At 44.0% G+C, this 27,602-nt stretch overlaps 1 protein-coding gene across 11 annotated transcripts in view; it reads right to left on the bottom strand.

The window, feature by feature from the left end:
* The window catches only part of EPB41L1 (erythrocyte membrane protein band 4.1 like 1), a 210,985-nt gene that overhangs the window by 148,428 nt on the left and 34,955 nt on the right, over positions 1 to 27,602 (bottom strand). For 3 of the 11 annotated variants that reach the window (XM_088480586.1, XM_088480584.1, XM_088480585.1), the window contains exon 1: positions 8,760 to 9,219. The exons of 3 other annotated variants lie outside the window; for them this stretch is intronic. The gene's annotated coding sequence lies outside the window, so the exon portion shown is untranslated. Of the gene's footprint in view, positions 1 to 8,759; positions 9,220 to 27,602 lie in introns of those variants that run through there. 5 more of the 11 variants (XM_088480595.1, XM_088480594.1, XM_088480593.1 and 2 more) reach the window with 3 other exon arrangements.

Consider the following 27,602-nt stretch of genomic DNA (forward strand, 5'->3'; position numbering starts at 1 on the left):
GCTCATACTGAGTTGGACATACAGTATGTCTGCATCAAAAATAAGCTCTAAAAATTGACATTAACAAATTGTATATTTACTCCCATATGCTAAGATAGAGGTATCTCATGATGCATTCATTTCTGCACCAGTACATGATGTGCCAGGTTTAGCTCATGCGTACTATAGCTGGGTACACACTTTTAAAATATATTATTTGTTTGATCGATGAACGATATATCGCAAGTGCATCGGCGGGTGTGTACCCAATTTGTCTGTGAACGTCATCATTTACAGACATATCAGGCTGGCCCTGCAGTAGCACAGCCGATGCAGATATATCTTGCCGATATATATTGGTACGTCTGGCTGTGTATACAGGTGACCCGCTGACACCCACACACTTGCTGCAGAGACAGTCAACACTGACATCATAACTGGGCAGGCAAATTTAAGTGCCAGCCCAGTTGTGATGTCAGGCCAGACATATAGAGCTGTGTATTGCTTACAAATCGACCTCTCGGTCAGCGTATCAGTCTGTTGACTGATCCACCGTTTAAGGGGTTAATCCAATGCCACGAGATATGCAAGTCATTGCGACAACGGGCGCACTTGATGGCAGGCCGAATTAGCATAAAAGTGCTCGCAGCCCCATAGGGCTCCAAGCGAGATGCGGTGACGTTGCCAGCGTTTTAACGCTGTTGCAAGGGCAACTTGCAACCTTCGCATGGAATTGGATTGAACCTTAAGTGTGTACCCAGCATTAGACTCAGATATTCTTACATATAGCTAGGTCATAAGCACAAGAAAAATATTTGTTTTGATAGCGAAAAACACATTCACTAATATATTTGATGGAAATATAACAACCTTCTTTAAAACCACAAGTATAAACTCCATTAAAAGATACACCCACAAAATAATTTAATATAGGCATGAGCAATAAAGAAAGCTTCACAGATTAGTCTGCAATCAGCTAACCAGAAGGGCGAGCTATTGCCGTGATCATCATCAGTGAACCAGTCCTTAGACAGCCGCAACTGATACGGCTACTGACAGGTGCATCTGATTCTTGATGCGGGTCTGCCTCAGGCGCAATTACGCAAATAAGGCCATATTGCACTTGTCCTGCGCTTCCACTCCACATCCCACCCCCGCCTATCTTTCCATAAACTTCATCTCACTATTGTAAAGGCTCAATGCAATATAAGTAACGTAAAACATACACACACACACAGGTAAATATAAGAAAGTCGAAATTTGTCTTACAACAAAAAAAAGTCAAATAGATTATGGTGTTGCTCAAGGCTGATACTGAAAATACCATTTTAGAGCTATTACTAAAACTCCATTTTCAGAATATTGACAGTTTGCTCAGCTTAAGTCTGTGGTAACTCAGACTGTCTGCCAGGCTCAGCACTGTTTATATTGAATCCACAGCATCTTTATTTGCAGAGGGTAAATGGCTATCTGCATGGAACCTGCTGCCTCAAATATACTGATCTGATATAAATATTAACAATAGAATATGAACAAGAAAACCATGAACTACTAACAAATAAGTGTTCCTGAATTTGTTTCTCATTAGACTACAAATCTATTGATCTTCAGGATAGCTCAATATTATTTCCTTTCAGGAAAGAGATTTTTCTTTGTATAAACTTCATAATATAATACACAAATGGCAGGCAAATTCACATACTCTACACGTCTGGTAGTGTAATGTCAAACTATCTTAACAGCTTTTATGATGTGTAATGCAAATGAATATTGCTGTTTGTGCAATATGCACATGCTGCTAAGTGTACTGTAAAGCTATGTCATGTTTGCATAACATGGATACATTGCTATTCATATAATATAGGTTCTGCAGGACTGAACTCTTCACACACCCTCAGATGCCCCCTTGACGCCTTCACCTCACAGGTTGAAACATGAACAGTACACCTGGTACCAACCTGTGAGTTACAACGAAACCTGCGCTCCGCCAACAGATTACACACCCTTCAACCGGTCCAGGGGTGGTTACAGGAATTACAGCAATAACCTTCTGGCCTATTACATTTGCTTTTAATGTCTGATTTGGGCAACAAAACATAGGAGCTTCCAAATGTAGAATTCCATTACTGGTTGCAAGAACCTGCTTTTCCAAAATCGTCACCTGCTAATGTCACATCTTTGTAAAGCATTTCTTTACATATATTTACCAAACCCCTTTTAGTCCTGTTTTCCTGATAACTATTTAGTGGATCTATTCAAGTTTTATTATTTTTTGGCACAATGCCATATATATTTTTATTGGGACTGAAGATCTATGGTATAATTAATAATAATACAACATCATTTAGCAAATAATCAAAGGTTATACAAAGATTTTAGAATATATATATATATATATATATATAAATAAAAAAGGTTTACAAAAAAATAGCAACCAACAGGACAAACAAATATATGGTCACTATGGCAAATTCAAAGCAGTTTAGTGAAGCAGTGTCTTTGCATGGTAGGAGATTGCAGAGGACTAATCTATCTAAATGCATCTATTCTGCATTTTTTTGGTCCATGCTGCAATACTGAATTAGGTTGTGCGAAATTAACTTCACACACTAATATAGAGAGCAATGATCACTATTCTGCTCTGTGAGCAATCTGCTTGGAATGCACCAGAGTAAATCATTGTTGGCACACAGGTATAGCCCTAAGATTATGCTTGCCAACATCGGCTCTCACAATATCAATGTGCATGGAGTCACCCTTTTCTCTGTTGGCATCCCATCCGTTGTAGGGGTATCTTAATGTCAAACTGCAGTCCTGTGACAGCCCTCATAAGCTTTTGCTTGGGTATTTTATGAACTTCTCTTTATTAACTAAAATAAATAAATCCCACTGATGTACAATATCAGATATGCAGCTCTAATCCCAACCATTCGACTTAATTATCCTATAAGTAAGGAAACCGACAGTACTATTATGGAGATTTCAGGCACCAATGATTACATAAGTTATATGTAATAACACATGTACTGTATGTCTTATAAATAAGAGGATACATATATAAAAGGGATGCAGTTTATAGACCGGTTGACTAAATGTCGCCAGTCCATATCCTGACAGGAGAAGCCCGATGGGGGACTTAAGATAGGCGTAGAAATACTGACATCTATCTTAATCCTGACGCCGGAACGCCAAAGGACGACAGCCCGAATGAGGTAAGTCCAGGGCGTCCTTAGCGTTAGCCGCGGGGGGAGGGTTAGGTTTAGGGAGTGTAGCGGGGTTAGGGTTAGGTTTTGGGGAGAGGGAGGTTAGGGTTAGGCACTCCTAGGGGGTAGGATTGGGGTTAGGCCCCCCAGGGGGTAGGTTAGGGTTAGGCAGCCCCCCAGGAGGTTTAGGTTTAGGGGAAGGGGGGGTTAGGTTTAGTCACCCCCGGGGGGGATTTAGGGTTAGGCACAACCCCGGGAGTGTTAGGGTTAGGTACATACCAGCCGGCGTCGGGCTCTCCTCCTGTCGGGCTTCACCTGTCGGGATTTGAACCGGCAGCTAAATTGCATACCGATCCCTAATTATTTATATAGCGCCTTTCTCCGAATAGGGCTCAAAGGACTTTACATATTTTGAAAATTTACACATTAGCAACCTCAACATATGACTTGGCCAGTACTGTCAGTCTACTTCACTTCTCAATATTTTAAACCATAGTCGCAGCATATATGGCCTGTAACCTTGGAATGTCTGCGCACACAAAATAACTTGAAAAAACATTGGAGGTTTGCATGCTCTAGACCAGAAGTGGACAACATATGATATGCACAGCAGTGCCATTGGTGTTTTAAAGGCAGTTTGTGGGGTACATTTAACACGGGGCAAAAAAACCTACGGCCAGCAAAAATGGATTAAAAATGCAATATACTTTGAAAAAGCTTTTTTTTTTAATTATATAATTCCTTACATATCTATTTTTGCTTTTATGGATATTTTATTCTATTTTTAATTTTTATTTTACTAAGTGGAAATGACAGCCCAAATCTAGGCTACCAGTTCCCTCTCACATGTGACAACCTGCTCGCCACGTAAAGTATGCCTATATGCCTTCACACTGGCCCAGCAGAGCTGGGTACACGCTACATGATATTGTTAACGATTTGGCCGATTCCGACGCTTCGGAAAGACAAATCGTTAATATCTTTCAGTGTGTATGCACTACATCGTGTAGTGCGCGCTCCAGTGGGATCGTCAGTTGCATCACCTGATCTTTTGTACATGCAGTAAAATCAGGTGATGCGGATGACGATCATTGTGGCCCCGCCCCCTGCTTCACAATGCCGTTAATCTCGGCATTGTGAAGAGTGGGCGGGGTCACGATGATGCGATCGAGCTGTCACACCCATGCTCTGCCCCAATGATGCGTTATTGCCGCGTCATGCCCCCACTGCCGCATCACACCCCCTTTTGCCGCGACACGCCCCCCCCCCCTGCCGTGGAGGCCAGGAGGTTTTGGTAGCATTGTTCACAAAGTCTTGTAATAGATAGGCCCCTTTAGATATCTCTGAAGGGCAGCACTGACAGATAAAGAGACCTGCATAGGTTAAAAAGTATCTCTGACCTCAGCTGTATGAATCCTGGCTGGATTTAAAAGCTCTACAAACACCAAAGGAGAGGCCTGTGAGATTTTGAATGTCTGAATAATTTAAGAGGAGACTTGTGATGTTTGGAAAGTGGTACAATGAAGTAGGCATGTAGGAACAGTCTGGACAAATAAGTTGAGATGACGGTGGTGTAGGAAGTATCCTCTATGTTAGATATCAGAATTCAAATACCTATGAGGTTTGGGAAGATGTACACCAATGATGAATGGATAACGGAATTTTGGAAGATCTGCAGATAAAATAGGGGGGTTGAAAATGTCTTAATATATGAATAGCCTGAAAGTATGAAGAAATGACAGTTTCTACCAATGATGTGCAGGTGAAGAAGAGACCCATGATCTTGATATTTCTAGCAATATACTGGCTGATCCAGCCCCTTGGCAAGACCATAGGTTTTAAACAACATATATACATAAGTATGGCCAAATATATATATACATGCATATGGCCGAACAGTATGAAGGAGATCCATAAGTATATCTGGATAACTGCAATTAAAAAACTCAGATGTTGTCACTATCAGCTGGCATCATGCAGATTGTGACTGGCTGTATTTTTGAGTCTGTATACGCTGTAGGTAACCTGTGACCAATTGGGTCTAATAAGGCCTAATTGTTGGTTCAAATAGCAGCATATTCTAATTCTGTGAATGTAGATACATCTGATGAATGGAAATCTGTATAAAGATAATAAGATATGACCGGTGAGGTCAGGTCTATAACGATGGAGAATAAACACCACGCTACGTTATGTAGAACTGTCATATTGAATGGACACTAACTAGTAACAAAATGTAAACTTGTAAGAACTGGCTTCTTCAGGAATCCTGTAATCAGGCATGATACTGGCTATTCTGGGATATGTGTAGGCTGTTATATTTTTGCCCAAAATTATGTTGTTGTTGTTTTCATATTGGGTTTAAAAATAATATGACTGGAGCAAAGGTAGCAACCTGTGGCTCTCTAGCAGTTATGACAATTGTTGCAGCATGCCACAGGGTGACAGGACATGCTGAGACTTCTAGTTCCACAACTACTGAACAGATTGCAAGTGTCTGGATTACAGAGCTCACTGTGATAATAATTTAGAATCTAAGAGTTTTTGTCAGAAATGTCGAAGCCGGATAATTGGCTGAGACAGGATCGGTTTCAAATTAAATCTGCGCGATGCCATTTTGCGAATGGCAATGAGAAGCCATTTTGCGACTGGCCGCCCAGCGCCATTTTAGTGAATCTCGCCCATTATAAGTACATACGGCGATGCTATTATTTAGCGTCGTGCGGAAGAAGTTGAAAGTCCTCACCATATAAATACAGTCACTAAAACATATAAAATGATTAACCCTGCAAAACACGTACCATGGTGTACTCCACAAACACGTAGTCGCACAACGCTAACTAGCGTCTTTTCCCAAAATCCCAATATTTACACACTGCACACTTACATAAAAGGTTCCCTAGCATTAAAGTGTAATATTCAAGGTTTATTCAGTATTATTAATGTTGTTGTTTTTATGACCTCACAATGTTGTTGTTTTTATGACCTCACAAGTTTAGCAGGGCAGACCCAGGTTCAGTGTGAACGGGGCTAACCCAGGGATAACTTGGATCGAAGGTGCAGTGTAAATTGGGTCTGACATGGGTCTTACCTGGGTTGGAACCATGTCCAAAAGCCCAGGTCAGACCGGGGTTTTTGGTTGAAAATGGGTATCACCGATCAACTTGTTTATGTGATGCACATCTTAACAGGCATGCATCTAGAAAACTACTGCTCCAGATTAAAACATGACTGCAGTTCATAACACAACATTTGTAAACTGAACAGGAAGAGTAAATGCAATTTGCCTTAAAAATATACTTCATGGCTTCTCTTGTTTTTTAGCTCTTTAATTATAGCTACAACAAATCTGTGCTATGAAATCTGTACAAACACACAGAATAAACTTGCATGAGACCTTGCCCCTTTAACCCGTTCCACTACCAGCAGCACAAAGAAAAGGCGGATGAGCAGTCTATCTTCTGTAAATGCTCTTTTATTTGCAGAGTTGAAAACTCAACAAAACAGCCAAGCAAGAATAGCAGATTACAAAGAGGCCTTTCAGATGTTTTCATTCCTAAATATATATCTACACTAGCCCCCTGACCCCCCCCCCCCCACACACACACACACTCAGGAGCACATCACTTGAACTCCAGATGCTCCCCACCTCATCATCAATGGCGCCTTTTACTGTCAAATATACGTCATATAAAAATACCAAAAGGATTCATTTTGCTTGAGGAGATATTTCAATATGACTACATGTGTTTGGGCCTTGTGACCTCAGCTGCTGGCAGCACTGTCTGCAAAGCAAAAATGATCAAATAGCACATGCTAAAATAACCTCTGACATGTCCCTCTGTCATAGTTATGCCCAGCAAAGAAAATGATAATTCACTAAATGGCTAATAATTATACAAGGATATTTAGCCCACACTGGTGTCATTTAATCATTAAAGGGCTTTTTTTCCCAGCTAATGAGACAAGACATTGCTAGTTGTACATTCATATGATGTTTTAAATAAGATAAAAAAGATACATGTACCGAAAGAAATTGGTGGGTATAATTAGTAAACTGTGTTTTTTAAAGCGGCACCTTTTTTATTTTTAAAGATAAAACATTGACTGTATTGCCTCAAAAACAAAATAAAATTGCCACTTTAATAAAATGCAGAAATAGGCGATTTATAACCCTTACTGTTCAGGTAAACCTCAAATATTATTATTAAATGATAATACATCTATTTTATTGAATGTTTATTACAATGATATAAGATACTTATTACATGCAGTATTTAATTCCAGCACAAGACAAGATAATTGATCACATCAAGTAGAGGGAGAATATAAAGTTAAAATAATATCATATATTACCATATAATATCATATAGTGGGAATAAACTATCAATATCAGTATTGCATTAAACAACAGCTGATAGTATTAAATTGGCAGTCAATTTTTCAGCCATCAATACACATAAAATAAATAAATTTTGACATAATTCTATCATTTATAGATAATAACTATATCAGTATGCTAAATATGAATCCCAAAATCTGGGCTGAAGAAAAATTTGTACATATTACTATATTAAATTTTGGCATTACTGCTTATCAAAGTATATAGTTTTATCAGATATTAATATTACATTTGTGACAAATTAGTCAAATGTTAATTATATAGGTAACTTGGAAGAGAATAAAATGATGGATTGTAAGAAAAGTCACATTTTATTAATAAATTATTCCTAGCCTGTGTTATGCAAGAAAATGATAATGAATGTGTCACACCCAGTGTGTATGAAGAATATATCTCTCTAGATTGCAAAGGGAGTGGTTGGCATATTATATATCTGTGTATGTGTATTGGTCAATGTACAATAAGGCATACATATGTGTCGGTGTACAGGTGTGTAAAGTGGTTTCTGTACATCAGTGAGGCATATGTAGCTCTTCTTATGGGTGTATACGCCTGCACACAAGCATGTGTAATATAATTACTGTACGGTTAAGATGTATAAAATGGTCAAGGATTAGCAAAGCAAGTGATGCATTCCGGTTTATGTGTAAATTTCTGTACTTGTACATATTGTATTAGCATTCCCATTGTACAGGAGGGTGTGTATGTGTATCTGCACATAGGTAGGTGTGTTGTGTACATGTGTGTACACAGATGATCTTGTGGGGCGGAACAATATTACAGTGTGCTGATATGTTAAAATGGCAGACACAGATTACAAATAAGCCAGCAAAGATGCTAAGACTATATACAGTAAGCCACCATCAGGAGCACCCTGCAACTAGGTGACATGGTTACAATGGAATCATGATGACAGATTTGTGTGTGCATGTACTGCCGCCACAGACAGATGTGTGCTGCTGGATTATCTGATAGCTTGTGCTATGCAGAATCCAGGGTGGTGGTTACATGGGGATCTGGTGATGGAACTAGACACTGTGTCCCCCACTATTTAAACATGTCAGGCACTGGAGGCCTGTACAGTAAAGGGTTAAGGCATGACAGAGTGGCAACTGCTCCTTATATGACAGAGCTTAATTAACCGTTCACACCCCATACATAAAGCAGTCACTTACCGGTTAGCAGAGAGAGGGCTTTGGGTGAGTTACCCTTCAACGAGCCATAGATCTCTTCTAATACATCCTCCACAGGCAAAGCATTGCAAAATGTGCAATCGTAAAGTGGTAAATATGGTAAGGAAATGAAAGGGTTTAGAGGCAATACCTCATGTGCCTCAACCCCTCTTGCTTAAAATTGAATAAAGAAGAATCTGTAATGCAGCGCAGAGAGCTACTGCAAAAGGTAATGCTTGCAGAAGAGGTTGGGCAGTGCAGGAAAACAAGGAGGCTGGAGTACAGAGAGAGAGAGAAAGAGAAAGAAGAGAGGGAGGGTAAGAGAGAGAGAGAGAGAGAGAGGGAGGGAGACGGGAGGTTGGACACAGGAGACACAGATCCAGCCTCCTGAAATGACTTTTTTTTCTGTGTGTGTGCTAGAGTGCAATAGATATGGGGATGCCCCACCCCACCTAGTGAGTGTGTGGGATCAATGCTACTGTTCTCTAATGACAGAGATTGTCCCCTGCTGATTCATCCTGCTTCCACACCAGCAGCATGCAAGGGGTTAATTGCCTCATCTGGATTGCAGGGACTCACAATGACTGCAATCAAGCTAATGGGCTCTGCAGCTGAACTGCTGGCATTCTAGGTTCAGCAGCGACACTGTGCACTGTGCAGCAACTTTGTTACCAATACTGTACGTGTGTTAGTGTGTTATGTAAGAGAGAGAGCTATAAATGTTTGTTCAACTTCAGTCACCCATAATGTAAAAAAAAATAACTAATTCGCTGCTTCTCAGCAAAATGTTCAATACTCCTAAATTGCTATAGAGACATTGGACATAATAATACAATCAGTGCTGTGTCGTGAAGACGACATTGAGATTTAAGCAAGGGTCCCGGGCTAGGAATCCCCGAGGGTCTGACCTATAAATCAACAGTCTTATAAAGTCAACATAATGGGCATGTGTGCTCTGCCTCCAACAGGCTGCATGTTGTATACACACAACTGTCCCAGCAGCAGTCACACTGATAATAATCACACATTTCCTTATACAAACATGGACATTTCTGACATCAGTATATTCATTTCCTGCCTTGTGACTTTATCAGCAGCCTGTGTGTTGGTATTGTGTACAGTGTACTGAAGAGTATACGCGTCAGCTGTGCGTGACAGTAGCTAGCAATCCAAAAAATGTATCTGGCCAAAAGTTTTTATGCACCAGAAAATATTTTAATCAAACTATTGGATGAGCTCATGTTAGAAGTCAATGTGCCACAGCACACCCATTGCATTACCACTGATATACAGAATGAAATAGGTAAAACTAATTACTAGATGCATGGGATGATTTGAGGAGTACACCAAAGATACAATATACATTTGAGGTCCTTTACAGAAAGTACCATTTACAATTTTTTGGGGTAATTGTGTATATATTTATGGGGTTTTGCAGACATCCGTCATCATAGTTATCAGCACTTATATAAAGTGGGATTTAGCATGAGCTTAGGGAATAAAGCTGGGTACACACCATGCAATCTATTGCACGATATATGATTCTGACACAGATTTGAACGTTTTATTGTATGGATCACATAGTGAGACCTGCTCATTGGTAGTTCATCGCATCGTCCCATCTACTATGCAGCACAGCAGATGGAACAATGCGATGAATGACGATTATGATGCCATACTGCTAAATGGAGCATGGAACTACACATCGCACCATCGTCCACTGCATCGTGCAGTGTGTATGGACAGTGCAGTGTTTTGTGTCGTCACATCGTGTCGAAGGTGGGAACACACTTCGTGTGTGTCACAGCTACCGACACTTGAGACTCCTGGAGGGAGGCAGGCCTACTAGGCACAATAAACTGGGGTGGTTTTAGGAATGACCTTTCCATGAGACTCTAGCACAGGATAAAAGTAAAATAGAATTTATTCACATGAGAGTTATAAACAGCAAGGTCTCAAATAAAGTCTCAAACAGCACAGAGGTTCACATATGCAATTATATGTATAGGAGAGAATCTGCAAATATATATTAGCAGTCTTTAGCACATAAAAACTAACGTGATAGGGAACCCTGAGTCCAGAATGAGGCTAACACCTCAGGATGACGTTAAGGACCTTTGCCAGGGTAGAACCCTGTAGTAATGGAAATCCAGAGCAGAGCAGACCCTGCAGAATAGTATAGTGCCGTGCAGTGCAAACTTGAGCCTTGTGGAGTAGTGAAGTCGGAGCAGAGTTAAGCCCTATAAGATGATGAGATTCCAGGACACGGATGAGTCCTGCGGCGTGGCTAGAGTTCGGAGCGGGGTTGAGCCCAGTGATGTAGAAAGGATTGTAGCGGGGTTGAGCCCCATGATGCGGAGAAGATTGTAGCAGGGTTGGGTCCTGTAGTGTGGCTAGGGTTCTGGAGCGGGGTTGAGCCCCGTGATGCAGAGATGCCACTGTAACGGTGCAGTTGACAACTGTAACAAGGATGAGTGCAATAACCACAGGAACGGAAAAACAACAGGTAAAGTAAATAGTGCAGCAAAATGGTGAAACTGCAGTGATGGAGCAATAAGCAATACTTAGGCAATAGGAATGCTGAACCCTGTAGTGCAGCGGGTGACTGACATCAGAAGTTCATCTGGAATACAACAAAGTCCACAGCAATCCACAGGCACAGCGGGGATCTGGCAGGAGTCCCAAAAAAGAACTGAAAGCAAAGTTGCACAGACACTGAGACACAGTTAGTAACAGGGTTTATACTAGAGGTCGGTGATCCATAAGACGTTTCAAAACATGTGACTCAAATGGAATCAGGTTTGAAATAATGAGCAATCTAGGAATCCCACAACCTGACGACACCTGGGAAACAGATGATCACTTTAACACTCTATCCCCTGAATGAGAAGCATGCCAGCAAGCAGGATAGCTCCTCCCACGACCACAAAGGAACTTTGGCAAAAGTAGTCTATCTTTATGTACTGAAATAGTCGCAGTCCTGACAGTGTGGTGTGTACCCAGCTTAAGGCTGTTTTATATATATGGTCTACAGTAGGAAAAAATATTAGGCCCATCCCTTCATTTTTTTCTACTTTAACGATGATCTTATATAATTTAGCTCATTCATTTTAGTGCATACAATAGTTCTAAATATCCAGGCTGCATTTGTTGTTTGATGACTGATAGTTACAGCCTACGACAACTATACCTCCCAACTTTTTGATTTTGAGGAACATTTTTACTTAGAAGGCAAGCATTGTAGATAGATAACTGGGCACACTACATCCAAAAGGATTAAATAGATAATTATTCACTTTAAAAACAATCTCAAATTGAATTGATAGGTTTTAAGGTGGTTAATTGCCTATTCATGTGTAAATGTATAGTTTAAGCATTTGTATGCATTTTTGTAACATGCTGTTGTATATCTTGGGTTGATAGTTGACTCTCACCTGTATACTAATAAAGAATATATATAGATTATATATAGGCCCTGAATCAGAGTTGCACAGATGCCTGTTTTCCTGACAGATCAGCAGTGGACGGAATTGCAAAGCTGCACGCAGGCAGCTTTGCAATTCCGTCCTTGCTAATATGTATATGCAGAAGGAGGTGTATGACACCCCCTGCTGCATTTTCGATCCTAGCACTGTGAATGAGGGCATAGGCTGGGATCACCATCGCGACCATCGGTCCCGATGGTGGACAGTGCCAGCCCGTCAGCCAGCTGAGTAAGCCTACGTAATGTCTCTCTGACACTTCCCCGCTGCAGGGGGAGAGTGTTTGCGGCAGACAGCAGGCTCCTCTGAGACAGATTCTCTTCAAGTCAGGTATTTCTCTTTCAAGTGGGTCGCGACTTACCCCAATGGCGCATCCGGCTCCTGCAATACTTTAAGTAACAGGGCCAGCGTTACACCATACATGGGCGCACTATCCCCCACGACTCCCTTTTGTTTCCAACGGTGCTGCCGTGTGTTCCTCTCTCATCCCAGGTTCGCTCAATTTGAAGACCTGGGAAAGCAGAAGGAACCGGACCCTCACACCGTACCTAACCATTTATCTGTTCTTTTTGAACCTCTTTGGTTCTTGCTGCCAGCTCATTTATGAATAGCAGTGTTCATGTATTTTCCCACAATTGTTTTTCCATGAAGTATAAACAATAATCACAGGAGACAGGGGCTGCAACATTGTATACATGACTAGATGTGTAATTTATTTATTATTTATTGTCTATTATTTGTTTCTAATACATAATATTGAATTGCTGGCATTTATGGTTGAGAGAGACAAACTCTCTCTCATATAACAAATGTATATCGAGATAGTATCTGTCCTGTATGTATATACTATATCTGCAACATTTATCAAAACCATTTTTAGAAGCATTATAGTGTTTAAATTCTAATTTATGTGTATGTTGGTTGCATATAGTGCTACTACATAAATGATTTAATGAAGAAAGGGAGTGAATGTACTAATTGCTAAACCTGCCTATTTTACCCATTGGGGATATATTGTTAATGATTAAATATGATCACCACAAGGTAATTATTTCATACACAATTACAGAATGTCTAATATATTTATGTGTGCTTATTGATGGATATGATATTCATGTGTGCATATTGATGGGTGACTCTATCATATTTTCATAATCAGAGTCATAATAATTCCCATTTTATTTTAAAGAAGGATCCGATTAAAAGTTAAGTTTTAATTATGTTCATTTTCTGATATCAGCTATATGGTATTTATGGGTGTTTATTGATGGGTGACTGTCATATTTTCACATTCAGAGTCAAAATAATCCCCAATCTCTTTAAAGAGGGAACCGATTAAAAGTTATATTGTAATTATGTATATTTCCTGATATCAATTATATCAATTAATTTATTATAAAAGAGTGGCCCACAAAGGAATCACTTACTGCACGTTGGCTGAGGCCAATGGAAGTTTTTTTCTGAGCCGCAACATACTCAGACTGGCCGGCTTGCAAGGCCAGGAAACTGCGCTCCCGATGTTTCCGGGAACGTCGGCCGATACCGCCCCTTAAATGCCTCTTCCTGTCAATCAGAGGCATCGAAGGGGCTGCATGTGATTATGCAGGACCCATTCTTATACTCGCAGAATGGGTCCTTGGGTGCAATGCTGAATCAGCCTCACAATGTATAAAATCACAAATAAAATGTAACAGATAAAATGTCACAGGGATAAGTTATTATGCAATACTATTTTACAGGACCATAATTAACAATAGGTGACAGATTGTACATTTTTCCATACATTGATTATAAAAACAATGTAATAATGCATAATATAATATAAGGGATCGGTATGACCCATGTCCGGCGGTTCAAATCCCGACGCCGGAAGACCAGTACCACTGAAAATCCCGATCGGTAAGTACACTAACTAACCTAACCCTCTCCCCCCCTAATCTTCCCTTAGGAGTGCATAACCCTAACCTCCCCCCCTAGTGCCTAACCCTAACCCCCCCTAAGTGCCTAAATCTACCCCCCCCTGTACCCGCAGCCTAACCCTAACCTTCCCCCGGGGGTGCCTAACCCTAATCCCCCCTTCCCCTAGCCTAACCCTCCCGGGGGGGTGCCTAACCCTTAGTCCCCCCCAGGAGCCCCTAAACTAACCCTCCCACGCGACTGTCCGCGCCCTCCTTACCATCATTCGGTATGCTGGGCGTCGGGCTCCCGGCGTAGGGATAATGATAGGCGTCAGGATTTTGAAGCCTATCATATATCCCCTGTCAGGATTGCACAGTCGGCAAGCCGGTGGTCGGCATTTCGACCATCAGCTTCCTGACTGCATACCTAATATTGGATAATATTGCATCTGAGTTTATGTACATTTTGAAAGAAGGTGTGTAGACACGTAGCGATGTAAAAGAACGATTTGAACGATAATTATAACGTTATTGCTACCATTATCGTTCAAATCATTAATTTAAATGGTCCCTACCAACTTACCATCGATGTGCGGCCACGTATGGATGATAGCGATATCGTCCATCAGCTGTGCATGCCAGTCAACTTGCTCAATATCGAACAGGTTACTATAAGAAGCCGCGATCGTTGATCGCGAGTCGCTATAGTCATTGGTAAGTAGGTGGTGTGCTGGATGATCGATTACACACGTTATGCACCAGAGAAGGTGCATAACGTGTGTATGCACCATAAGGGTATGTTGAAATTTTAAGTACAAATTAGTTCTCAGGGCCTGATTCAGAGCCGGTCGGTCTGACAGAGCGCTCGATCTGAATCAGGGCCGGTCTTTTTTTTTTTTTTAGAACGGACTCCTGGCCGCTCGCATAGTTGTGGGTGACCAACCAGAGCTATAGCGAGCGGCCAGGAAGATGGTCACGATGGTCAAGACCATCGCGACCATCGGGCTTGCGACGAGACCCTTGTGGTAGGGTCTCATTTCCGCAAGCCCCAGAGAGATTGTGCACATGCACACTGGCCCACCATCGACCCGGTTGTGAGCGCACAGCGCTTGCGACCGGGTATGAAACAGGCCGTCAGTTCTGTAGGATAACTGCTTGTTGGACTTCATTGATCGGTAAGATGAGCAATCACCGGAGTTCCCACTGATGAAGAGTCAGAAGTTTAATATAATGTGAATTCACACTGAAAAGCTGCTGTTTAGTGCAATGCTATACAAAGGATTATTTTAGTTACCCATTTAAATCAATTTGCTTATAGGGGCTGATGCAGAGTTGAATGCAATGCGGCATAGGCTTAGTTCAATAGTCATCCTCATAATAACATCTACGGTATACTTTGTGCAAAGATTTACCTGGAAACATCTGCATTTCTACTTCCACCAAATCTGCACGGCCTGCAGTTGTGCAAACAAACATGCCCTCACTGGATATTGCCCTACAAAGAGACGCCCTGTTATCAAGTTATCAGTGGAGATGTCACAAAAATGTGTACAAATCTGCATTTGCAATTTTTGTGGATTTTTCCCCAGATATAACAGGGTAATCTCTGCAGCCACCAGGCACATTAACCAGGTAAAAACAGGATTTTCCAAGTCACCAGAGAGCCCCAAGCAGGATGGAGGGCCTGCATACGGAGGGATCCTGGCCGCCGATGTGGTGGGAAAGTTGGGAGATCCAGTCCCCGTCAGCCCATCTGTCAGAGTGCGACAGCTCCCTGCCATTGTTGCTCTATGTGGAAAATGGTGGCGGGCCTCCATCCGCAGGAATTCAATCACCATGTGGCATTTTGAACTTGGCGCCGGCCGCGAGCCTATCATTGCTCACGGACCGGCGGCCAGTCTAGTATGTTCACGGCAAGTCAATCAAAGCTCGCCGCATCATTGCCCTGCCCCATGGCTCTGCCTTATATCTGCCAGAGCAAGGTGCCTAAGTGCAGTCCAATTGTACAGTGGCAGCGAGGAAGAGCCCCTGAAAAAGGAAGAAGCCAGAAGCGGCACAGAAGACGGCGGTAAACTTGGAGCTAACGTTGGCTGTTGCAAAAGAGTTAAAGCAGGCCGCCGCTAGCCAGGTGACATAAAAGAGCTGTCGCCAAAGTTAAGTCGATTCGTAAAGACATCGGAAGTCCTGATGCAGCAGTGCGCGCTCTTCAGGTGAAGACTGCTGGAAGCTCTGAGGTAGTTGGAATTGTCCCATCTCAGGTTAAAAGCTACAGGAAGCCCGGACATGATGGAAGGTTTCCCACCTCTGGTGAAGACAAAACGCATCCCACCCTCATCATTGTTCTTTCGTTGCCCCCTCGGCCCTTCCACCATATCTCTCTGCATCTCCATAGCTCTCGCAGCCCTCACTGCTCCTCTATAGCTTTCACTGCCCCTTATCAGCCCCCTCATGGTTCTCTTTGCCCTCTATATATTTCTGTCTTTGCCCTCCCCCTCCCTAATTGTTTTGTCATTGTTCATTGCCATCTTTTTACTGTGGTACAGCCTTCTGCTGCAGTGCACACTTTGGCTCCTATACTGCTATGACAGGAAGTTAACATACTTTTTCTAATGAAGGGGTTGTGGTGTTGCCTGATTTCTCACGAGGCATATCTGACTCATGGCTATCTGAGCAATCCAAATAGTCAGGTCATTAACTTCATGCCTTCGGTGTGCCACTTGGATGGCTGTTCCCCCCTCTAGGAACTGCTGGCGCTCCCCCAAATCTACCCGCCCTCACTTCTGATACCTGGGGCAAGAGCCCCACCAGACCCCTAGCTTCTCCCCTGGTCACTGGCCTTTTATCTAGCCCTCAGACCTTTATGCAGGTGTCGATGGCAGCATTTTTCCAGCTTCCTGGTTGCTGTATGTTCAGCTCAGCTTGTACTTGTGCTGTTTGGGTTCCTGTGTTTATCGAATCTGCCCAGGACAATGATAAAAATTTTATTTTTGGCTATATTTTTAAAAAAATTCTCCATTACAGTTGATCGATACTCTGCTAACAGACAACTATAGATGGAAGTGTTAAGAACAGTCTTACTGCTTACCTGGCTAGCTAGGTAACAGTGAGCTCAGGTGTGAGCCAGCTTATCAGTTCCTTCACGTGCAGTGGAATTTGAAGCCTGACTTGGGTTTTTAATTTCAGATGAAATAAAACAAATAAAATAAGTTAAACGTAAACATGAAAATAATTACTTAAAAAAGAAAAACAGAAAAAATGCTTTATTTTATTAATAAAGCATATTTTTATTCACGCACCCGAGGCTTATGTGCTTTAGCTATCGATAAACAGTAGTGGAACTTGTAAATAGGCTTGCCCATGATTTGCATAAGGAAGCATCTCAGTAGTCTAATATCTAAATAGTAAAATTAAGTTTACAACAATAATGTTGCTGTGACTTTTACTGTGTTGTATAGATGAATTTCTAGGAAGTATATAAGTAGCGGAACTGTATATGGGTGATGCGATTGTGCAGTGATCTTCTCATTGACAATGCACAGCATGCTGGCAGCCGCACATATCACACGACCAGCACATAGACAATATGGTCATGCCGCATGGAGCTTCAGGGTTTCAGGAGTAGCATGACTGAATTCCCCTCCAAAAGATTAGTTACAGTAATATTTGCAGGTAAAGTATCACGGGCCCTCAAACACAACAGATCCTCGACATGTGTCCCTTCTGTTCCCCTATGGACAGCCCTAGATATTGTGGATGTCACGCCCAGATGTATAAAGGCTACAACTGCTGGAACTTGGGACAGTTAGCTAATGGTTGCAGGTGAGTGGAAACAGGAAGACAATATATATATGTCCTCTTCATACGTTTCTCCCAGGTGTTGGCGAGACCTACCCCATGGTGCGGAGTCTAGTCCACTCGATGGTATTGACTATTGACCCCTCCAAGCGGGATGTGGGTTTCGCTGCACAAAGTGAACAGGTCACGGCCCCTGAGACAGGTACCAGGAGAAAACATAGAGATAGATATGGGAGGACTATATAAGCACAGATGAGCAAGGATGATGCTCCAAAGACTGATATGTGAGTTGCACTGGTAATCAGCAGCTGGTATGGGATTCTGAGTAGCGATGGTAATCAGGACTTGGTATGAGACGCTGAGTGACGATGGTAATCAGTAGTTGGTATGTGATGCTGAGTTACGATGGTAGTCAACACTTGGAATGAGACACTGAGAATCGATAGTAATCGATAGTTGGTATGAGATGCTGAGTGGCGATGGTAATCGATAGTTGGTATAAGATGCTGAGTGGCGATGGTAGCCATCATTTGGTATAAGACACTGAGAATCGATGGTAGTCAGCACTTGGAATGAGACACTGAGAATCGATGGTAATCGATAGTTGGTATTAGATGCTGAGGGGTGATGGTAGCCAGCTCTTGATATGAAACATGGGGAATCGATGGTAGTCAGCACTTGATAAGAAACACTGAGAATCGATGGTAGTCCGCACTTGGAATGAAGCACTGAACAATGGTGGTAGTCAGCGCTTGGAATGAATAGCTGAACAGCGGTGGTAGCCATGAGGAGGGTTCACTGGGAAGGAACACTCCGGAGCCTGAGACACAGTCACAGTAGAAACCACTATAGGAGTGAAGTTGTGCAGGCAACTTCCTGCTGCAGGAAGTGCCCTAAAATACTCCTTGGTAGCTGGTCATTGGTAATGAGAAATCGGCTGACCGACCGCAGAACTACCATAGGAGGATATTGATCAGATGACATGAACCAACATGGCAGCGCCCAGGACTGCACCTGCAACAACCAGGATGCACACATGAAAGCTCTAGCAGTACCTGGGCAGTATACAAAGCCACTACCTGTCTCCATGGCTGATGTCCGGACGCTTAGTAGCCCGAAGACGCCATCGCAGATGTGAGTAGCGGCCGATCCCAGGCTGCATCCTGACAGTGGGTTACTACAGATTTGCAATTTGCAGTTAGTGAATAACAATCAATGCCCTAACAATATATAAAATGTAAAAGCAAGTTTCAGTGTTAGCAGAAGTTTCCTCAGTCTGTTTGTATACACATTCTGATTTTATGTGTCAGGCTATAAAATGATTCATAACATCATTGGTAATCATAACATTATAAATTGCATCATTTTACCACACTTATCTTGTATCTTCTTACAAACCCTGTGTTGCTATGGTAATTTAGCATTTAGATATTTGAAAGGGACGTGTCAAACACTGTATATGAATTGAGGCCCTCATTCAGACCCACTCGCGAGCGGCTGTCCGCTCGCAAGTGGGTCGATGGTCCCCACTGCGCATGCGCACGACGGAGGGAGCTCCGTCGTGCGCATGCGCGAGACCTGACGAGCGAAGGACTTTCCTTCGCTCGAAGTGTCTCATCAAAGGGGGCGTGCTGTCGATGGTGACTGACAGCACGCCCCCTTTGGTGGGCGTGCCGGGGGCGTGCCTGCCAGACGGAGGCGTTCCCAAGGGAACGCCTACCGTCTGAAGCCGGCCCCACTGACATCACTAGGGAGTGATTTTGGCTCTGAAAAACCCAACCGCAGGCTTTTGCTCGCAGTTTTGATGGTCACGATGGTCAAGACCATCGCAACCATCGGGCTTATGACGAGACCCTTGTGGTAGGGTCTCGTGGCCGCAAGCCCCAGAGAGCTTCTGGCTCTAATAGAGCCGGAAGCTCTCCCACTGACATCACCACCCACAGCTATTGCGAGCGGCCAGGTTGATGGTCGCAATGGTCAAGACCATCGCAACCATCGGGCTTGCGACGAGGTCTAATAGAGCCGGAAGCTCTTCCACTGACATCACTGGTGATGTCAGTGGGGCCGTCCCCAAACGGCAGGCGTTCCTTCGGGAACGCCTACGTCTGGCCAGCCACCCCCCTGCCTGCCTACCAAACGGGGCCAGCTGTCAATCACCATCGACTACTCGCCCCCTTTGGTGCGAGACCTGGAGCGACGGAGCACCCGTCGCTAGCCGGGTCTTGCGCATGCGCACGACGGAGCCAGCTCCGTTGTGCGCATGCCCAGTGGGCAAACATCAACCTGGTTGCGAGCGCTCAGCACTTGCGACCGGGTCTGAATCAGGCCCTGTGTCCCTAATCACCATCATTTTGGTGGAGAAGGGATGGTTAGAAGTGACCTAGTGTTTATCAAAACTGCTTGGCATGTCCATGGGGTGTGGCAATACCTATTCGCCCAATCACCTTTCGGAGGGGGCATGGCCATGCTATGAGTTAGTATTTTGAATTGCTGAGAGGTAAGCTCACATGCAGGGGCGGTTTAATAGAGGAGTGGGCCTATGTGCAGACTCCATGCATGCCCCATCCTCTCTGTGGCGCAGTCGACTCTGACATTGTGCCAGAGTCTACAGCTCATGCACAGATCTCCGGTAACATGGCGTCCGTATCATAGTCCTGGAGACTTCTCCACTGCGCATCAGCAAACCTCTGGAGAAATGCCTGCTGCCACCATTTTCCTGGTGATTTATGCTGCTGCAGTGTGGACACTGGATTATGGAGAGGTAAATATAAAACATGGATGCAGGGTGTGTGGTGTGGGCCCCCCTGCATCGCACACCCTGCACCCATTATAGATATGCAAATGCGAAACAAAATGGAAGGATATATGAGTAATTATATGTTTATTTATTAACAGTTATTTATATATAGTGCAGACTTATTCTACAGTACATTACAGAGAAAAGGTATGTGGTGCCACATCAGTCATCTTACTGCATAGTACAGGTCTCTAGCTTTGGACTATGAAATCCTGTTTGTGATGCCAAAAACAATGTGGTACCCTGGGTGTTGGAGTGGGCACAGATAAATTAGGTTTAGATGATAACTTACAGGGAGGACGGCAGCTCCGGTGGATCTTCCTTCTTCTCTGGCAATGACTCCACAAGCTTATCCTTCCAAGGTTGTAGCAGAGAGTCAAAGCCCCATATACACAGTAAAATTACATAATGTGACATCCTTGATAAATAGAATATTTGTATTTATTTATTAAAGGGGGTGTAAAATGACATGAGGCCAGGGAAGCTCATAATAATAATTACCATACAAATGACAGTCTCTGCACAGATGAAATATGACAAATAAAAGACAGTAGTTAGCAGTATGGTAGTAAATAGTCAATAACTGACTATTAAATTAAACTATTAAATAGTTAAATTGGCTTTAACTTAACTCAGGGTTGCCTACCCTCCCGATTTGGGCGGGAGCCTCCCGATAATTGGGTGCACCTCCCGCCCCCCCGGAAAGGCAGGCAAGCCTCCCGGCGGCTGCCGATCCCCCCAACATCCACCGCAATTTAGTCCTAGCCCCCGCTGCGAGGGCAGCCAGTGACGCGATTCGTGTCATTTTGGCCCCGCCCCCTGCCTCACAATGCCTGTATTATCGGCATTGTGTAGCGGGGGCGGGGCCAAAATGACGCGATCGCCTACAAGCGTCAGTCACCCGTCCGGACATGCCCCCTTTTTAGGCCACGCCCCGCTGCCCTGCCGATCTGGCTGCTCCCTCCCGGAAGGAGCAGCCAGAAAGTCGGCAACTATGACTTAACTGCTGCAGCACCTCTTTGGCTATAACTAGGAAAAATGCAGTTTCACAATTGCCTCAATACGCTAGTTTCTCAACACACAATAAACTTCACAAAATACACATATAATGAAATAGCAAAACTGATTATTACTAGGGGTGAGCGGGTTCGAATTTCTGAAATCCGAACCCCGCCGAGCCCCCCCGATCAGAGGCCGATCCGAGTCAGGCTCGACTTTTCAAGCCTGACTCGGATCTGAAATCGAGGCAAAACGTCATCATCCCGCCTTCCGGGTCTCGGAGGTTTTGGATTCTATATAAGGTACCAGTGTCGCTGCCATTTTCTCACTCGGCTGTGGACAGTGAAGAGGGAGGGTGGGAGTTAGGGCTGGCTGGGCTGTGTAGTGTAGTGTAGTGTAGTGCAGTGTAGTGCTGTGCTGTGCTGCTGTTGTCCATAGGGGCTGTGTTCACTCCTCCAAAGTCCATAGGGGTTGGCTGTGTTGTGCTGTGCTGCTGTTGTCCATAGGGGCTGTGTCCACTCCTCCAAAGTCCATAGGGGTTGGCTGTGTTGGCTGTGTTGTGCTGTGCTGCTGATGTCCATAGGGGCTGTGTCCACTCCTCCAAAGTCCATAGGGGCTGGCTGTGTTGTGCTGTGCTGCTGTTGTCCATAGGGGCTCCTCCAAAGTCCATAGGGGCTGGCTGGACTGTGTTGTGCAGTCAGTTGTCCATAGGGGCTGTGTCCACTCCAAAGTTCTGTGCAGTGTCCCAGTCCTAAAGGGGTGCTGTAGTGTTGTCCAAGGGGGTGCTCTGTCCATCAGGAGTGCTCCCCCCAAGTGCAAAAAAAATAAATATTTTTTTTGTGTTTGTGAATTGTGTGTGCAGTAGCGCATGCATCAACAAAGTAGCGCCAAGCGTGCGCCTGTGTCATAAGTAAAGGGCCGGCTGGCTTGACCGTTAAGGGTGCTGTAACCCCCAAAGTGCACTCCAAACAAAATAAAAAAATATTTTCTGTGTTTGTGAATTGTGTGCACTGTGGTTGCACGTGCATCAACAAAGGAGCAGCGCCAAGCGTGCGCCTGTGTCCCATAAGTAAAGGGCCGGCTGGCTTGTCCGTTAAAGGGTGCTGTAACCCCCGAAGTGCACTCCAAAAAAAATAAAAAATTCTCCTTTTTTTCTGTCTTTGTGAATTGTGTGGGCTGTAGCCGCACCTGCATCCTCAAAGCAGCAGCGACAAGCGTGCATCTGTCTGTTCTGTTAAAGGGTGGTGAAACCCCCAAAGTGCACTCCAACAAAAATAAAATATTTTCTTCTGTGTTTGTGAATTGTCTGCACTGTACGTGCATCCTCAAAGCAGCAGCGCCAAGCGTGCGTCTGTGTGTTAAAAGGTGGTGTAACCCTCAAAGTGCGCTCCACAAAAAATAAAAAATTTGTCTTTGTGAATTGTGTGCACTGTAGCTGCACGTGCATCAACAAAGGAGCAGCGCCAAGCGTGCGCCTGTGTCCCATAAGTAAAGAGCCGGCTGGCTCATTTCTTAAAGGGTGGTGTAACCCACAAAGTGCACTAGTCTCCAACAAAAATAAAAAAATATTTTCTGTGTTTGTGTGCGCCTTAGCCGCACGTATATATCAATATAACATAAATGGAGGACCAAACTTTCTCCGATAAAAATAAAATAGGGAAAGATCAAGAACCACTTCCTCCTAGTGCTGAAGCTGCTGCCACTAGTCATGACATAGACGATAACATGCCATCAACGTCGTCTGCCAAGGCCGATACCCAATGTCATAGTAGAGGGCACATACAATCCCAAATGTCAAAGTTCAGGAAAATGACCTTAAAAAAAAACATTTAAATCATCTAAGGAGAAACATAAACTTGCCAATATGCCATTTACGACACGGAGTGGCAAGGAACGGCTAAGGTCTTTCCCTATGTTCATGACTAGTGGTTCAGCTTCACATGACGATGGAAGCCCACCTCCCGCTAAAAAAATCAAACGAGTTAAGCTGGCAAAAGCACAGCGAAGAACTGTGCGTTCTAAGAAGATATCACAAATCCCCAAGGAGAGTCCAAGTGTGGTGGCGGTTGCGATGCCTGACCTTCCCAGCACTGGACGGGAAGAGGTGGCTCTTTCCACCATTTGCACGCCCCCTGCAAGTGCTGAAAGGAGCATCCACAGTCCACTTGCTGATATGCAAATTGAAGATGTCACTGTTGAAGTACAACAGGATGAGGATACTGGTGTAGCTGGTGCTGAGGAGGAAGTTGGCGAGGAGGATTCTGCTGGTGATGTGGTTTGTTTAAATCAGGCTCCGGGGGAGACAGTTGTTGTCCGTGGGATGAAAAAGCCCATCACGGTCATGCCTGGGCAGAAGACCAAACATTTCACCTCTTTGGTCTGGCAATATTTCTATCCAAATCCGGACAACAACTGTCTTGCCATATGTACCATATGTAAAGGTGAAATAAGTAGGGGTAGGGACGTTAACCACCTAGGAACATTCTCCCTTATACGGCACCTGCAGCGCGTTCATAAAAAGTTACTGTCAAGTTCAGAAACTTTGGCTAAGACCGTAAGCAGTCCAGGGACACCTAAATCCCGTTGTCATGTTGTATCCAAGCGCCTGCAAACCACACCGTCAACTCCCTCCTTGTCAATTTCCTCCTTAGTCAGGATTGGAAGTAGTCCTGCAGGCCATGTCACTGGCATGACTGACTCTCCTAACCGGGATTCCTCCGGAGGATCCTGCATTGCTACGCCTACTGCTGCCGCTGCTGCTGTTGCTGCTGGGAGTCGTTCATCATCCCAGAGAGGAAGTAGGAACACCACTACTTTTACTAAACAATTGACCCTCCAACAGTCCTTAGCGAGGAGGATGAAGTACGACAGCAGTCATCCTGAAGCAAAACATATAACTGAGGCCTTGACTGCTATGTTGGTGTTAGACGTGCGTCCGGTATCCACCATTAGTGCAGTGGGATTTAGACAATTGATGGAGGTAGTGTGTCCCCGGTTCCAAATCCCGTCTAGATTCCACTTCACTAGGCAGGCGATACCGAGATTGTACAGAAACGTCAGAAAAAGTGTCCTCAGTGTCCTGAAAAATGCAGTTGTACCCAATGTCCACTTAACCACGGACATGTGGACAAGTGGAACAGGGCACACTAAGGACTATATGACTGTGACAGCCCACTGGGTAGATGTATCACCTTACGCAGCAACAACAGCAGCGTCACCAGTAGCAGCATCTCAGAAACGCCAGCTCGTTCCAAGGCAGGCTACGCTGTGTATCAACGGTTTCAGTAAGAGGCATACCGCTGACAACCTCTTAGAGAAACTGAGGGAAATCATCGCCCAGTGGCTTACCCCACTTAAACTCTCCTAGGGATTTTGTGATATCTGACAATGCCACCAATATTGTGCGGGCATTACATCTTGGCAAATTCCAGCATGTCCCATGTTTTGCTCACACAATAAACTTGGTGGTGCAGAATTTTCTGAAAAGCGACAGGGACGTGCAGGAGACACTTTGGGTGGGCCGAAAAATTTCTGGCCACTTTCGCCATTCAGCGACTGCGTGCCAAAGACTGGAGCGCCAGCAAAAACTCTTGAACCTGCCCCGCCATCACCTAAAGCAAGAGGTTGTGACGCGGTGGAACTCAACCCTCTATAGGCTTCAGAGGATGGAGGAGCAGCAAAAGGCCATTCAAGCCTATACATCCACCTATGACATAGGCAAAGGAGGGGGTATGCACCTGACTCAAGCGCAGTGGAGAATGATTTCCGTGTTGTGCAAGGTTCTCCAGCCCTTTGAACTTGCCACATGTGAAGTCAGTTCAGACACTGCCAGCTTGAGTCAGGTCATTCCCCTCATCAGGCTTTTGCAGAAGCAGCTGGAGAAAGTGAAGGAGGAGCTAAGACGGAGCGATTCCGCTCGGCATGTGGGACTTGTGGATAAAGCCCTTCATTTGCTTTGCCAGGATTCCAGGGTGGTCAATCTGTTGAAATCAGATCACTACATTTTGGCCACTGTGCTCGATCCTAGGTTTAAAGCCTATGTGGTGTCTCTCTTTCCGGCCGACACAAGCCTGCAGAGGTGCAAAGACCTGCTGGTGAACACACTGTCAGCTGAAGCGGAACGTGACATGTCAACATCTCCTTCTTCATTTTCTCCCGCAACTGGGGCTGCCAGGAAAAAACTTAGGTATCCTAAGCAACCTGCTGGTGGTGATGCAGGGCAGGCAGGACCAAGTTTGGACATCTGGTCCGGACAGAAGGACCTGACAACAATTTCTGACATGTCTACTGTCACTGCATATGATGCTGTCACCATTTAAAGAATGGTGGAGGATTACATCAGTGACAGCATCCAAGTAGGCATGTCAGACAGTCCGTACCTGTACTGGCAGGAATAAGAGGCAATTTGGAGGCCCCTGTACAAACTGACTCTATTTTACCTGAGTTGCCCCCCCTCCAGTGTGTACTCCGAAAGAGTGTTTAGTGCAGCCGGGAACCTTGTCAGCGAAAGGCGTAGGAGGTTGCTTCCACAAAATGTGGAGAAGATGATGTTCATAAAAATGAATTATCAACTCTTCCAGGGAGACCAGCCTCCAGAACGTACAGAGGGACCTATGGTGGTGGATTCCAGAGTGGACGAATTAATACTCTGTGAGGATGAGGATGTACACAACACTGAAGAAGGTGAGGAATCGGTGGATGAGGAGGATGAGGACGACATCTTGCCTCCGTAGAGCCAGTTTGTGCAGGGACAGATTGATTGTCAGCTTGTTTTGTGGGGGCCCAAACGAACCAATCATTTCAGCCAGAGTCGTCTGGCAGACCCTGACGCTGAAATGATTGGTTTGTTAAAGTGTGCATGTCCTGTTTATACAACATAAGGGTGGGTGGGAGGGCCCAAGGACAATTCTATCTTGCACCTCTTTTTTTTCTTTGCATTATGTACTGTTTGGGGCCTAGTTTTTCAAACTGCCATCCTGTTTGCCACTGCAGTGTCACTCCTAGATGGGCCACGTGTTTGTGCCGCCCACTCGTATCTCTTAGCATAGTCATCCAGCTACCTCGGTGCAACCTTTTGGACATAAAAACACTATTGTGAGGTGTGAGGTGTTCAGAATAGACTGGAAATTAGTGGAAATTAAGGTTATTGAGGTTAATAATAGCATAGGAGCAGAAAAACCAACAAATTCTGTGATTTTAGCTGTTTTTATGCTATTTTTAAAAAAAATACAGATCCAAAACACAAACCCAGAACCCAAAACACGGAAGGGTGGTTTTGGCAAAACCAATCCAGATCCAAAACACGAAGAAAGATCCAGATCCAAAACCAAAACACGAAAAGTGGCCGGTGCACACCCCTAATTATTACTCACCAGACTAGCAAACCCCAGACTGATACGTTGTTTACTAAAGTGAACACAAAGTTCTTTTGTTGGAGTACTCTCTTGCTAGGTGGTCACTGTCCTATAACATGCATGTACATGTAATCCACTGTCGAAGCCGGATGATTGGCTGAGACCAAATCTTAAATTAATATCTGGCGACGCCATTTTGTGTCGCCCCTGATGACGCCATCTAGTGTTGCGATTATTAGTGTCGCGCGTCTGCGTTGCTACCGCATATTGTTCAAAGTCCTACCATAACCTATACGCACATTAAATAATACATATAAAATATACAGGATGCACAATGCTCAGTTGCGCTGTTTATCAAAGCACTCTACACATAAACGCACAACGCATATTAGCGACTTTATGCAATATTCTCACACTTACACATACAATAACTTATAAAAAGGTTCCTCCGCATTAAAAGCAATATTAGAGGTTTTATTAGCGAATACTTATGTTGTGAAATGTAATGTATACGATATTTA

This window comes from Taudactylus pleione, unplaced genomic scaffold (genome assembly GCF_031769625.1).
Source record: "Taudactylus pleione unplaced genomic scaffold, aTauple2 ptg000256l, whole genome shotgun sequence".
NCBI lineage: Eukaryota > Metazoa > Chordata > Amphibia > Anura > Myobatrachidae > Taudactylus > Taudactylus pleione.